At 45.0% G+C, this 14053-nt stretch overlaps 1 protein-coding gene across 1 annotated transcript in view; it reads right to left on the minus strand.

The window, feature by feature from the left end:
* LOC131591516 (FERM domain-containing protein 4A-like) overlaps window positions 1-14053 on the minus strand; it is a 176600-nt gene that overhangs the window by 143824 nt on the left and 18723 nt on the right. The window lies entirely within an intron of this gene.

Below are 14053 nucleotides of genomic sequence, written 5' to 3' on the forward strand. Positions count from 1 at the left end.
TGTGAAACAGATGAACCTGGCTCGGGCCTGCCGACATCTGGGCTCCCCATCGCCTCTGGGGGGAGGATGAAGGGATGAAGGGATGGAAGGACGCGGGGAGAAAGGGTGCGGGGTGGCGGTATTCACCCCCCTGCCCACGCGTGCACACCTTGAGATGATAACGAGAGGGGCGAGAGCAGCGGGGATGCTCTGAACAGAGCCCCGGCTGGAGGAAGAGAAGGGCAGCACGGGCCGCGAGCACCCATGGGGCTGGAGACAGAGCAGCTCCTGCCAGACTGAAGCCCTAGGAAATAGGACAGCCTCCCTTCTGGTGATTTTCCCCCCTGGTCCTGGCTGGGTGAAGGGTGCAGTTTGTGATGGTGTAAATCAGGGGGGAATGCTGCCCAGCAATAGAAAATCTCTAGACATTGCATTAGAGTAGCTCTCTTGCAAGCGTGTCACTATTAAATAATTAGATCAGTCAAGAAAGACAGTATGTGTGTAGGCCTCCAAAAAGTGCTGATTTATTGATTTAAACGTGCACAGCATGAAGCACCCACACCATGATGCCTACAGGTAAAGCTCTGACTTGTTCCACTGCTTCCCCCCCCCCCCCCCCCCCATCAGTCTTTGGGACTGGGGTTATTCTCACTGGGTAACACCAGAGGCAGCTGCTGTGCCATGCTCTGGAATATACTGGCTGTGAAGAGGTTTGCTTTGGGAGGAGAGGTGTGGAGGTGAGCACTTTCTTTCATTTGTTTTCAGCTCGTTTTCATGCCACCACAAGGATGCTCATGGTGAGGGCGGATCTGGAACTTACACAGGATACAGGAAATTTCCCTCTTTGCCCCATAAAAAGGTAATGAAGTCACTCTTCTGACATGGTGGTGTGAAGGAGCAGGATGTCTCATTTTAACTGGGGATGTTGCTGGGTTTGATTTGCTGTCAGACTCAAAGTCAAGACCGTAAGTCTTCATGTACTCTCTGGTCAAAAAGGGGCCAGTGGGCTGCAAAGTCCTGGATAAAATAACCAAATGCTAGAGCACAAGCACAGTTCCCTCTCCTGTTTTTAAGGGCACAGGTATAAACACAGAGCTGTGTATGCAGCCCCAGGCAGGCTCACCCATCCAGCTCACTCTACCCAAGGGGATGGCTTTGATTAAGGGGATAAATATTGAGGCAGTTGTGACCGCTGGCTGCTGAGGGTTAAGACCAAGTAGCTAAGGTGACCCAGCTCTGCTCTGGAGGCGATCCCAAGGTCAGTACAGAGGGGCAAGAGGCAGCAAAGGTATCCATCCCTGCTCCAGGAAATGCAGGGTGACCATGGCTCCATTGCAAGGTGAAGATTGTGGTTTTATGGGTTCATCTAATCCACATGTACATCCAGCTGCTGAAGTAACCCTGAGGGGCAAACCACCAGAACACAAACTGCAAAACCTCCTGGAATTTTAAAACTACTAATTTCAGAAAAAGGCAAAACTGCAAGGTTGCCTCCCAAATACTGTTAGGTTCTTCAACAGAGATCACAATGTATCTCAAGCAGGTTCTGTCTGCAGTGCTGAAGAAGAGCAGGAACCCCAGCAGTGATTCAGTCCTGACCCTGATTAGAACTAGCAAGGAAAAATCGCCTTCCCACATGGATTTTCAGTGAAATAGGAGGTAAAGCTGCCTCAAAGGTGCACTCACCATACAGGTGCCTGCCTGTTGCTGTCTAGGAGTGTGCCAAAGCCATGGACTTTGCCCTTGGAGTAGGATGATCCTTCAACTAGCAAAGCCTCCAGACAGTTTCCCCACCTTTTCTCTGTGGCACGCATTTCTCCTGGCAGGATCTGCCTCCTACCCAGAGCAGACCCAGGATGTAGGGCAGCTTGATTCACCTAGTGAAAAAAGAGCTCTCCTGGTAGGTTAAATAAGCAGCAACAGAGACTGGAAGCCCCTGATTGAAAAGTAATTTTATTCATGCTTAGCAGCAAATCCTGGAAAACAAAGTTCCCTCTGCCCAAAATTGTACTGTTCAGCTTTCAGAGCAGGTGTAGGGAGTTTCATCACACTTAGCCTGAAATTACCAGCTCTCTACAATAGTCCAGTCTCTTCCCTTGGCACAAAACAGGCATGGGTTTTGGAATACTTTGGAGACAGCAAGAGAGCATCTTTACTCATGCCACATGTTACAGTGGGGTGTGCCCAAACAGCAGTTGGACCCTTATACCTGTGAAATCTAAAGCTGCATCTTCCTTGTACCCTTTTTAAGGAGATGACCTCTCCTACCCATCCAAGGCCCCATGAACAACACTTACCCAAAAGGAAGTGCTTAACATTTCCTGCAATGGTGGGAGATATTCCTGCTACATTTCCTTTATCCTCTAATTAATGAAACAATGTTTTTAATAAAAATAAGTTGCTTGTCTAGGTGAAGATAACATCCTCTAGGTACCTGATGAAGTTAACAAAACTCTTAGAAATGGGAACTGTTTCTTATAATGTGGAAAGACAGTGGAGTATTGTCCTTGCCAATGATATGACATGATATGATATGATAACTCACCCAGAAAGAGTGGTTTTTCCCTAGAAGTGGACAAGGATTTTGCCCCAGCTCTTCTCATTTATTATTGCACCCTTCTTTCCTAAGAAAACTGGCCAGATCTGGGTTTCCTCTCTGGTAAAAATGTCATTCATCTCATTCACATTCCTCTGTAAATTTCCCAGTTAGCAGCAGCAGCGGCAGCAGCAGCAGCAGTAGCAGCAGCAGCAGCAGCAGCAGCAGAAGTCCTGTTCTTCAAGAAAATTCCATAATTTCACAAGGTCTCTGGAGCTGGCACTATCCAAACAATACACCCTGGTAGCAAACATCCAGTCTGGAGGCAGCAAAGCTGCTGTCATTGCAATGATTAGAAGCAGGGAATGGCCACAACTCTTCCAAGCTGGTTCTCATCACGGCAAGTCCCAAAAACAGAACAGTAACCCACTTACTTAACTCTGACATACACAAAATCCAGCTTCCAGCAACCAGTGCCAAAATAAAAACATGTTGATTCCTTTGTCTTGCTCCTGATTATAAAGCTAGGAGGAAACACCATGGCCTTGTGCTGGAGAATTACTGTTGACAATTCATTCCCACTCTTGTTAGCAAAGATTAAAGAACCAAAATACTTTACAGGGAATGTGGTGATAGGACTGTGGGTGCCATCAGAATGTGTGAGCTGTTACATGAACATTTCTAGTAGTTTCAGAAAAGCTTAATGAGTACTGTCTACACTCAGAACTGCATTAATTAGCACTAACAGGCTGGACGAGATGTCGTGTCACGAAGTAATATTCACACTTACTCCATGATTTGCATCCATAAGAGGTGCAGTGCTTTACAAAAGTCAATGCCATTTCCCCCATATGGTACATCTGAAACCCATGGAAGGTGAGGAAAATGCTTTCAAAGAACATTCAGGATTTGCTGAAGGTGTCTAACTGCCTGCCTCCCTGTGGTCTATTGCACAACTCTTAACTCATAATATTTGAGTGGCAATAAAATATTAAAAAGCCTCAAAACTTAAAAAGCAACATGGGCCGAAGTAACTTGGGAGATGAAATCCATTTCCAGAGATGTTATAAGCTGTTAGGCACATGAATTTCACTGTAAATCAATGCAGCTGACTTACTGTAGCCATGACAAGGGTCAGCTAGACCTAGAAAATGAAATGTCAGGTTAGCCTATGGGTTAATTCACGTGGTCCCTCTGAAATTCGTGGTATAGAATGGTCTTACTGCTCATGAGCTCTGATGTAGTTTGGCTGGAGAAGAAGTAATGGTGTCACCTCTTTTCATCTGAAACAATCTGTATCCTCCCCTCACTGAATAGACCTCAATCAGGAGGTAGAAAAGAGACTGATGTGACCCAGTTGGTCACTCAAGCCACCAGGCTGCCCTCACCCCCTTCCATGGACCAACAAAAAAGAGATGGAGGGTTATGTGTAACACCACCAAGCCTGTCCCCATCACTCTGTTTTCCACTGTAACAGGTTTTGATGAGTTGTGACCTTGTGACAATTCATGCTGAGGACTTTGGACACCAGGTGGAAACCACAGGGATCTCATTCAAAAAAGTAAAATGCAATTACTCAGAGCAGGACCTGACTCGTAACTGGGTCTGGACCTGTAAACCATGGGAGATTGGGCACATGCAACACCAACTGTCATGGCACAGCACACTTCTGACCGGAACGATCTCCAGATTTACTGGGTGAACCACGAGATGTTTCTAGTTAAGCCTTTCATAGAAACACTTCCCTTCTGAGATGAACTGTGGGTGTTATTCCCATGTCATGCTTTCATTAATTTCCAGGACAATCCCTTAAGTAATTGGGGCACAAAAGGCAGGGGAAAGGGAGAAGCAGGACTTCAGCTTTAGACAAAATAAGCCTCCAGGGCGTCTGATTAATTTTCACACAGACTCTACTTAAAGGATCTCAGAGAGCTGAAGGGGGAAGGAAGCAGACCTCGACATTCCCAGAGAGCTGGTGCAATAAATCCTCTCTTCATTAGGCAAGGGAAGTGCATGCTGGCAGGATTATTATGCAGGAAAGCAAAGCTCGGTCCTCACGAGGCAGCTGAAACGGATGGAGGGGACAAGCCAAGTCCAGCTGGTTGTTGCATTGACCCTGGGCTGGCAAATCCTGCCTGCTGCCTCCAGCTCCAGCCTGGGGCTGGTGTGGAAAGGGACAGGAGTCACGTGTCACTCGCCTGTGTCCCAGTTAGCTCCGGGTAATCCTGGCATCTGAGAGGCCAAACAAAGCTCAAGTGTGCATAAGGGACCAAGGAGGAGCCGGGTGTGCCACCAGCCCTCCCAGGGTCACCCATGTCACCAAGTGATGCTGGGGAAAGGGGCCATTCTTGCAGTTCCTTTCTCTTTGCACCCACCTGGGTCTGGGACTGAGGAGAAGAAAGCAGGAAATCTTCCTGATGGAACATGGTGTGAGCCAGGCCTGTCCTTGTAGGAGGAATAGAAGGGATGAGGGATTCCACTCCTTGATGGAGTTCTCACAAATCCCTTCTCCCAGGGGGCAGAGGGGACACGTGCTTCCCTTTTCTTCAGAACTGAGCAAAGCTCTGCCTCAGAAACTTCTTCCTAGTCACAGAATATTGCTGTCTTCACCTGAAATGGGTTGAAAGCAAACCACTGCAAGAAGGAGCAGACATGGTGGGGGCCCCTTGCAATCATAAAAAGGGATTGGTGTGGTGGGAGATGGAGAGGCCTTTCCTCAGGGGAGGAATAGGAGCTCCAGAAGATGCTCATGGTGCTGGAAGAGAGCACTTTTTGGCTAGGGGAGACCTGAAGAGATGCTCTCAGACCACCAGCATGGCTCCAGTGGAGGCAAAAGTAAAATGCATCTTTTTTTTAATAAGAGAAAACCTCTTTCATTGAGAGGCAAGTGAACAGCCTCATCCATGCAGGGGAACTGCTGAGCAAATGGTGAGAGAATGGCAAGGACCTGAGAACAAGGCTGGAAAAAGGCAAAATTACTCTCCCCCACACCTTCCTCAGATGCTGCAGTCAACTGGTGCTGGTGAAAGTCAGCCAGAAGCCTTCTTTGATGCCAAAAGCCAGAACAGGTAATTGTGAAGGACATCAAATGAATCAGCTGAGAGAGCCAAGCCCAAAAATGTGCCTTCTGTTAGGCAAAATCTACATGTACTTCTGGCACTGAGCTACATAATGAAGTACTTTCTTTTGCACAGAGGAATAAATCAACCTCATTCTTGTTTGTTTGGCTTTTTGTACTGAAATAGCCTTTGTACTTTGCATGATTTCAGATTTGAAGAATATTTTTGTAGTTTTACACTGCCTTCTACTGAGGATTGCAAAACTTACACCAGTTGGAAAAGCTTTCTATTTTATATTTTGCAGAAAATCCTGATAACATTTCAAAATGGCATTGAAATAATTATTAAAATATTTTTCTAAACAAATGTAGCAAAAATAAAAAGCCACTCAGACAATGTTTCAATGCATAACTGCAACCTTTAAAAAGGGCTCAGGAACTACTAAGGTGACACAGTAAAATGACAATTTTAGCAATTGAAATAAAAAATACTGCAAGCTTGATTTCCAATTTCTGTTACTTTTTGATTATACTATTTTATTTTTTCAAGTGTTTTTCTCTACTCCATTACTTGCCCATCAAACAAAACCAGGGAAAGCTTCTGTAGGTGTTAGTAGGGGGTAGCCTGATTTCAGACACAGGTGTGGTTTTTCAGGTAACCTTTTCTTACTGAAAGTTTTCACTGTCTCTGTGAGGCAAGATCATTACCTCAGTTGAACAGATGGGAAAATGGAGTCATAGAGAGATCAATTTACCTGGGTTTGATCCTGTACCAAACTGGGCACAGAGAGAGAGACAGACATAGGAATAAATCACAGGCCTTGTGACACCGAACCCTTTGTGCTGGCTCGAGACCCCTCTTCTTCCCCCAGCTAATGAATTGGTGATTAACAAAGGCTGCTCCATTTCTGACAGTTTTATCTGTGATTTCTACTTTACATTTTTTTAAATCTTTATGAGGCGATCCCCACAAAGAGAGAAAGGGAACAGAAAATAAATCTTGGAGCAAGTAAGCCCTTGTGTCGTAGAAGTGCAGTGAACAGGTCTCATATGCCAGAAAATATTTATCTGACCAATAATGTTTGCACTTAGACCCAGCCAGTAACAAACACCCAAACTACATTTAATATGAAAACATTTTAAATGGGCTCATCTCTTCTAAATAAACACAGAACCAGTCATAATGGTGCTCTGCTAGAGCAGAGGCTCAGTATTGCTTGATTTATTGTTTGAGTGTGATTGCTGCCTATCTGATGTCTTTGGGAGCATGGGCTTCTATTGCTCATCTGAAAACTATTTCCTTTTCATTACTGAGGCACACCAGGATAAACCCCAGCTCTCCTGATACCCTGTCCAGGGTGGTCACCACAAACACTATTAACCCTCAGCCAAGGAGACTGAAGGGTTTGAGTCGTTAATTTCACAAAGGCTGCTCATTTCCTCTCCATATACAGTGGTGGTCTGGTGTCTGAGCATCCCAGTGTCTGCATGGTTTGCAGCAACCTGTGATGTCCCTGTGATGCCTAAGTCTGTTTGCATGAGCCACACAGACCCAGAGCTGCTGAAGACCAGCCCTGAGAAGGGCAGGAGAGCCTGGAAGTGTCCCAGTGATGGGAGCAGCCCTTGCTTGCTGCTGTTTGGGACATAAGAGTCTTGAGTATTGATGCCTCTTTGAGGACTCTTTATGTCTTTCATCTAATGACTGTAACAGGCCTTGCAGACATATATGAAGCTGTAGGGTAAGTGGCATAGATATCTTTCCCCCAAAATAAGAGATGAGGAACTGAAATGAATATGTCCTGGGGAAGTCTCAAATCACAGAGCCTCTGCATTAGAAGGGTGAACATCTTACCCTAGTTGCTGTGGCTTCAAAAATGCTCCCATCGCTCTGCCTGTCATCCCCTGCTCCATTTTTGCAGAAAAGGATGGATCAGCGCTGATTCATAAAAAGTCATCATTATACATCTCATCCCCACTTTGAGAACATCTGTAGTGTCTGACACTACCTCAGAGGTGAGATGTGGGACTAGCACTGTAGTAGCAGCTTTTCCCCATGACCACCTTGTCTGCTGGGAGTGAGAAACAGGAGTTACTTTGTTTCTGAAGACTGGTGAGCTCCACTGAACTTCCCAACTACCAAAACCCCAGTACCTGATGGCCACTATAATGGTAGTTTCTGCAGCTCTGTAGTGTTGTTGCAGTCTTTGGGCTAAGGAAAACTAGGTGCCTGTTTTTCAGATGGAAAAGGTTGTGATTATGGTTGAATCTGTTCTCTACCACCTATTTCTCAGTGACATTTCAGCTTGTATTGTCCCTCTGTCTTCACCTATAACCTGAGTTTAACCATAACACACTTCTCTCTATCCTAAGAAGAGTGTGAAGTGTAACTCATTAAACCATGAGAAGTGACTAGAGATTTCAGACATAACACACAAATCATCTATTGTGATACTTTTTGCAGTGACTCTTTGGGCTTGTTTAATTCAAAATATGGAAAGAATTTTTATTCAGATTAGCTATAGCAGTATATTCCATTGGTCAGACAGGATACTTGGCAATTAATCTATACAACAAACTCACTAACATTTGTGGTTTGGCTTTGCAGAACATAGTGATAGTAACTGCACTCTTTGTTGATAAGATTTTGAGTACATTGAAAACATTTTCATATTAAGTGTGTTGGAAGGGCTGTTATTAAAGCAGTTGAACAGGCTTAAACACAGTCATGGTTAGTGAAATACACATTTTCAGGCAAAACAAGAATTTTTGCATTCTCATGGAATTGCTGTATGGGAGTAGGAGAGGAAATAAAACCCAAATGCCCCACAGTCCCTGGAGTTTGCAATCACTGCTTAACTGCAACTAAATACAAATAAACTGCACCTCCAAAATCGGGACAAACACTTGTATTGGGAGTTGACTGAATTCATACATTTTTTTTGCATTTTCAAGCTGTACAAGGGAACACCAATGAAAAAAAGGCTCTCCTGTGCCTTGTCTGCCCAGGATTGCTCCATTCCAGCACCATGGATGGTGGCAGGGCTGTCCTGCTCTCTGGGGACCAGGGCTTGGATGTCCTCACCTGAAGGGCAGGTGGCTGGAGTAGGGTCACACGTCCCCATTGGATTTGGACCATCTCAGAGGGGCAGTGATGCTCTTTCCCCACGGTAGCTCAGGCTCCTCGTTTAGAGCAATGCTGATTTCCTTGTCCCCTGGCTTGCAGTCAGATACTTCTGCCCCTCCTCCTCATCCCAGAGACAGCTGCCTTGCTGCAGTGACAGTGACCTTAGGGTCTGAGAGTGTAAGGTTGCCAAATCTCATGATAGATGACATTTTTCTGAAAACCTGCTCTTCTGGGTTGAATCCAGAAGATAAAGATGAATAGAGCCCAACTCTATGCATTTTATGAATTCCATTATTTTAAATCACTCTTAATATTTTTGAACCTTAGTAATTTTGAAAACAGAGTGTGCTCTGCTGGTTAGAGTCAAGAGAATTGTCTGATGTATTAGGATAAACTTTTTACTGTGTGGTGATGAATATTTGCATATGGAAGACTCTGTCCTAGTTCATTTTATAATGACAGTAACCAGTTTTCATATAATTTCTCTGGTTGTTGTTTTGTGAAGGGACTACTGTACTTGGAGGCTTCCAAAAGCTCAGCTGCCAGTTTCATGTGAAGGGAGGACTGAAATAAATGGGAAATAAATGAGAGAAAGATGAACAAAGCCAATAGTTAAGGGTCACAGCGGCAACTTCGTTGCAGGAGGAAAAACATTAATTAAATGTTCTTTCTCCATAACTTGCTTAGAAACACAGACTGAAAAGCTGACCTGGGTGGTCTTGTTTCAAAGGAGTTAAAGGAAAGATGTTTTCTTTGTGCAGAGGGGCCTGGAGAAATAGGCACAAGTTTTTCCTGCCGCAAGTGGGATAAAAGAGTCAAGTGTGGGAACAAGTGCTGGGAAGCAGAGAATGGGCAAAATGCAGCCTATAAAAGTGATCCTGGAAATCAGCAGTGCTGGCATCAATCAAAGAAGGCAAGCTGTTGGTGAGGGAGTGAGGGCTGGCAGTGGGATTTGTGCTGCTGATGACACAACACAGTGGCAGTGTCCCAGTGCCCAGGCTGGGACAAGCCTTCTCCTGGGCAGAGCTGTGCAGCATCAACCCAGGTGAATTGAACTGGGAAAACACAGTCATTAACTAAATGCTACCACCATCATCACTCTGAAAAATAATTGAGAATGGCAAAGTTCCCAATGCCTCCCAGTGCTCTCTACACGTCTCCCCCCATTTTGTACTCACTGTTTTTCCCCTTTTCCCTTTTTATGGCTGTTATTACTGGAATTATTGCTGTGCAAACAGGGTGTCTGTCTATGAGAAACACTGAAGTTACAGTTTCTCTCCTAGATGGCAGTGTAAATTATTACATGGGCTACCCTATAATCTTAGGTCATGTTCCACAGCAAGGTAATTGATTCCCAAGTCACTAAAGCTAACTAACATGGCTGTAAATCTAATGCTTGAGCAGTGTTTGCTATTTAAAAGTCAACATCTACAATAGTTACTACACTGCAATTACTGGAAAAATGCTGATTTGCTCTAGACTTGGAACAGGGAATAATTGCAGCCTCTCTTGAGACCTAGAGTGTGATAATTGGTGGTGAATGGTGGGTTTTTCCAGTGGTGATCACATAGGTTGTCTCTGTGGTTATTCCCAGAGCCCCTACAGCATCACTGCAGCTGCCAGTGCTGGGCTGGGTACTTCTACCAGCATGTGGCCAAAAAAAATAAACAAACCCTCTAGAAAGAGCACATGTTCTCAGATTTTGAGCTGGTGCAGACCTACAGTTGAGTCTGAGGATTGTGCCAGTACACAGAAATCTGCTGCCTTCTGCTGCCACTTCCTGAGTCAAATGAGAAATCTCATGACCTCTGGATTCAGGCCTCTGGGCTACAGCCTACCTAGAAATAGGAAGGTTTTTCAAGTCATGTCACCAGATTTTTAACTTTTAAGGATGATGCACTGGATCTGTGTGCAGTGTACTCTGGCCTTGGATTCTCTAGAGCAATTGGGACAGTGTGCAGCAGCCACTGCTCTGCTTTTCAACCCCATGGGAAAAGCTCTGGAGATCAGGATGTGGCTGGTCCTTATGGTTTTCCATGCCACTATGTCCATGGGAGTGAGAACAATGTTACATGGCTCCCCCAAAGAACAAATATATCAGTTCTCAATGTTTCAGATGGTTATTTCAGCTAAAATACAGCCAACACTCAGACCTGGGGAGTGGAGACCCCATAACAGGCCGTTCTATTGCTGTCAGGAAAGGCAAGAACAATCCTTGAGAGCTGATTTCTGTAGCAGCTTACTAAATACTTTATATAGGGCTGTGCAAAATATCTGGTGGGAAATCTGGAAGTCTTCCCTTTTCATGGCTTTCACTATAAATTCCTCTTCCTGCTGATTTCCCCTTGCAGAGAAACAAGCAAGCCCAAGCAAATAAACAAGGCAATCCATAGGAAATACCCCATTTCCCTCTCATCCTTTTATTCCCTCAAAACTTAAACTCTTAAACTGCTGGATGGCTGAGGACAGCTCTCTGCTTCTGACAAACAGAATCAAGAAGCTGCCACCTGCTTTGACGCTTCACTAGTTTTTTTTTCCGAACTAGTGAAGAAAACTGATTTCTGCACTACCAAGCAACCAGGAACAAAATCACATAAAGGATGGTGCTGAATTGCACTGTCATTTTTATACACTTCCTGGCAGAAACAGCTACTATTACTACTACTACTAATAATAATAACAATAAACTAATAATAATGGTGGCAATAGTAATAATAGTAGTAATAGCAATAGCTTAGAAAAAAAATAATTTTTTTGACCCTGGAGTTGAATATAAATGAGTGCACAAGTTAAACACTAGCATCCTCCTCACAGCATGGGCAGAGTTCTGTGCTGCTGTGACTGGGGATGGAGAGGGACACAGACATGGGCACAGGCTCTGTGTGGCAGGTCCCTGCAGGCTGCCTGCATGGGGACACCTTCCCTCCTTGCAGCACTTGTGACAGCTTGCACAAACTGAGACAACTCAAGTTAGAAGTAGGAAAGCAGTCTGGGGGAAAAGAAGAGGAGAGGGGGAAAAAACCCAAAAGAAAACCAGATGTAAAGAATATTTTTTAAAATGAGTCAGTTTAGCAGTGACTGTGTTTATACTGCAGCTGAGCATCATTGTACTTGTGTAGCTGTTCATACATCTTTGTGCTAATGAGGTAATGAGTAACTAGTGTGCTGCAGAATGCTTTATTTCCACTGAACAACCCAAAACCTCTCAAAATGTTTGAAACCCAAAACCAAACATCTGGGATGCTTTGGGAATGGTGGTAAAAGAAGGAAAGTGAGCCTAGCATTCAGCCCTGTCCCCTTGGGAGCTGTCTGGGGTTTCACAAAGCACCTTTTCTTGGCTTTCCTGCACCCATGGACTGACAAATGAGTTCACTTAGCTCCCACTGGGTGAGCATGAGAGGAGCAGGAAGAGGCCCCTGCTGACCTTCATGCTGGGAAACAAAGAAAAAAAATACCTTTTACCCCCCATTATCCTGCAATTGTCTCTGCCCTCAAGGAGCACCAGGACCTGCCTTCTGACAGTGCTACCCTGCCATGCCTACCAAAAATCCTCCCTAAACCAAGATATCCACACAGAGCCAATGAGGGTCTGGGTGCTTAGGGTGGGACTGAAATGTTAAATACTGTGCTCATTTATTTATGAGTTCTTCAGCCTACAGTAACTAGAAGCAATAATTGGATTGTGCTCAGCATAGCTGGATTGATTTGCTACTTAATAATAAAACCAAGTCCTCTGTTTATAATGGCATCCCTAGAAACGAGGAGATCAGGTGAAAAATGCACTCAAAGTGCAATGCTAATGCTGAAAACTCACGTGGCTCTGGGTGCAGAGCAGGATCTCTGCCAGATGCAAATGTTGTACTGGCGACTGATAAACATGCACTTTGTGGCCTCCTGTGCCTTCCATGGAATATTTACCAACTTTGGCCAGCTGTTATTTAGTGTTTTGACAAAGGAGGCAGACACAGTGTATTTTTCCATAGTTTTCTGAAGGTTGTGGCTAACCCCCAGTGCAATCTGCAGTGGGCTCTGGTTGCCTCCAAGGGAAGAGTGGCATTTAGACTGAATGACAGAGCAGCACCAGGGAGCTGGCCTCCCCAAGCCCCTGTCTTCATCTGAAACAGAGCCTAAAGTTACATAAATATGACGAACCCAGCACTCACAGTGCAGCCTCCTGTGGATGGGTATCCATGCAGACAGGGCTGTTTCTTCACTGCTGCCCCGTGTGCCTCACTGGCAGCTTGAGCAATGGAATGGGAGCAGGTGGCTTGTATCTTGTGGCTGCCCCCTTCTCCAACCAAGTGCCCTGGCACTACTGGCAGCAGCTTAAGGACCATAATTATGGCTACAGCATTGCTAAGGGGTATTTGAGGATGCCAGCCCCCTCTGGAGGCATAAAAATAACCCAGCTTTCCATAGGCTTTGCCTTTTCTGAGCAACCATGATATAGCTCTGACTCTTTCCTGAGCTTGCAGCTGTGGAAACCCAAAGACACCCAAGACACCCAAGACACTCAAAGACACTGGGTACCCAAAGACACCCAAGGCTTCCTGGGGAATGATACCTGCGAGGATGGCTGCAAAAAAAGTCACTGCAAAAACTGCTTTTGCTTCTGCTTTGCATCCAGCATTGTCCAGGCAGGAGGAGCTGGCCCTGGATTTTGGGTGCTAAGTGGGTACAGAAGATGCTTGAGAAAGGGCACATTTCTCCTCTTTGCTATAGCATCCAGACCTTTTGCTGGACCCTACTGTAATCACACAATCACAGACTCAGTGAGATTGGAAAAGGCCTCTGGGATCATCAAGTCCAACCTATGACCAAGCTCCACCTTGTCAACCAGACCATGGCACTGAGTGCCATGTTCAGGCTTTCCTTAAACTCCTTCAGGATGGTGACTCCATCACCTCCTTGGGCAGTCCATTCCAATGTCTAATTACCTCTTCTGTGAAGAAATTCATCCCACTGTCCAACTTGAACCTCCCTTAGCACACCTTAAGACCATTTTCTCTCCTGCTGTCACTTGCTGCCTGGGAGAGGAGTCCAGCCCCCACCTGGTTGCAACCTCCTTTCAGGTAGTTATAGAGAGTGATAAGATCACTGAGCCTCTTTTTCTGCAGGATAAAAGATCAGCAATGTACTAAACTAAAAATACAATCCCCATTTAGGCAGTGACCTGTACTGAGCCTGCTGTTGTGCTCAGTATGGCAGATGCAAGGTGCTGTCAGCGGAGTGTGTCAAAATCAGTTTGCAACAGCATGAATTTAGAGAATGTTTTCATTTCTCTTTCTGTAGTCTCTAGTAATTAATGGCTTACTATTATAATATAATTATGATATATAATTATCAACAGCCTGAT

Source organism: Poecile atricapillus, chromosome W (genome assembly GCF_030490865.1).
Source record: "Poecile atricapillus isolate bPoeAtr1 chromosome W, bPoeAtr1.hap1, whole genome shotgun sequence".
Lineage (NCBI taxonomy): Eukaryota > Metazoa > Chordata > Aves > Passeriformes > Paridae > Poecile > Poecile atricapillus.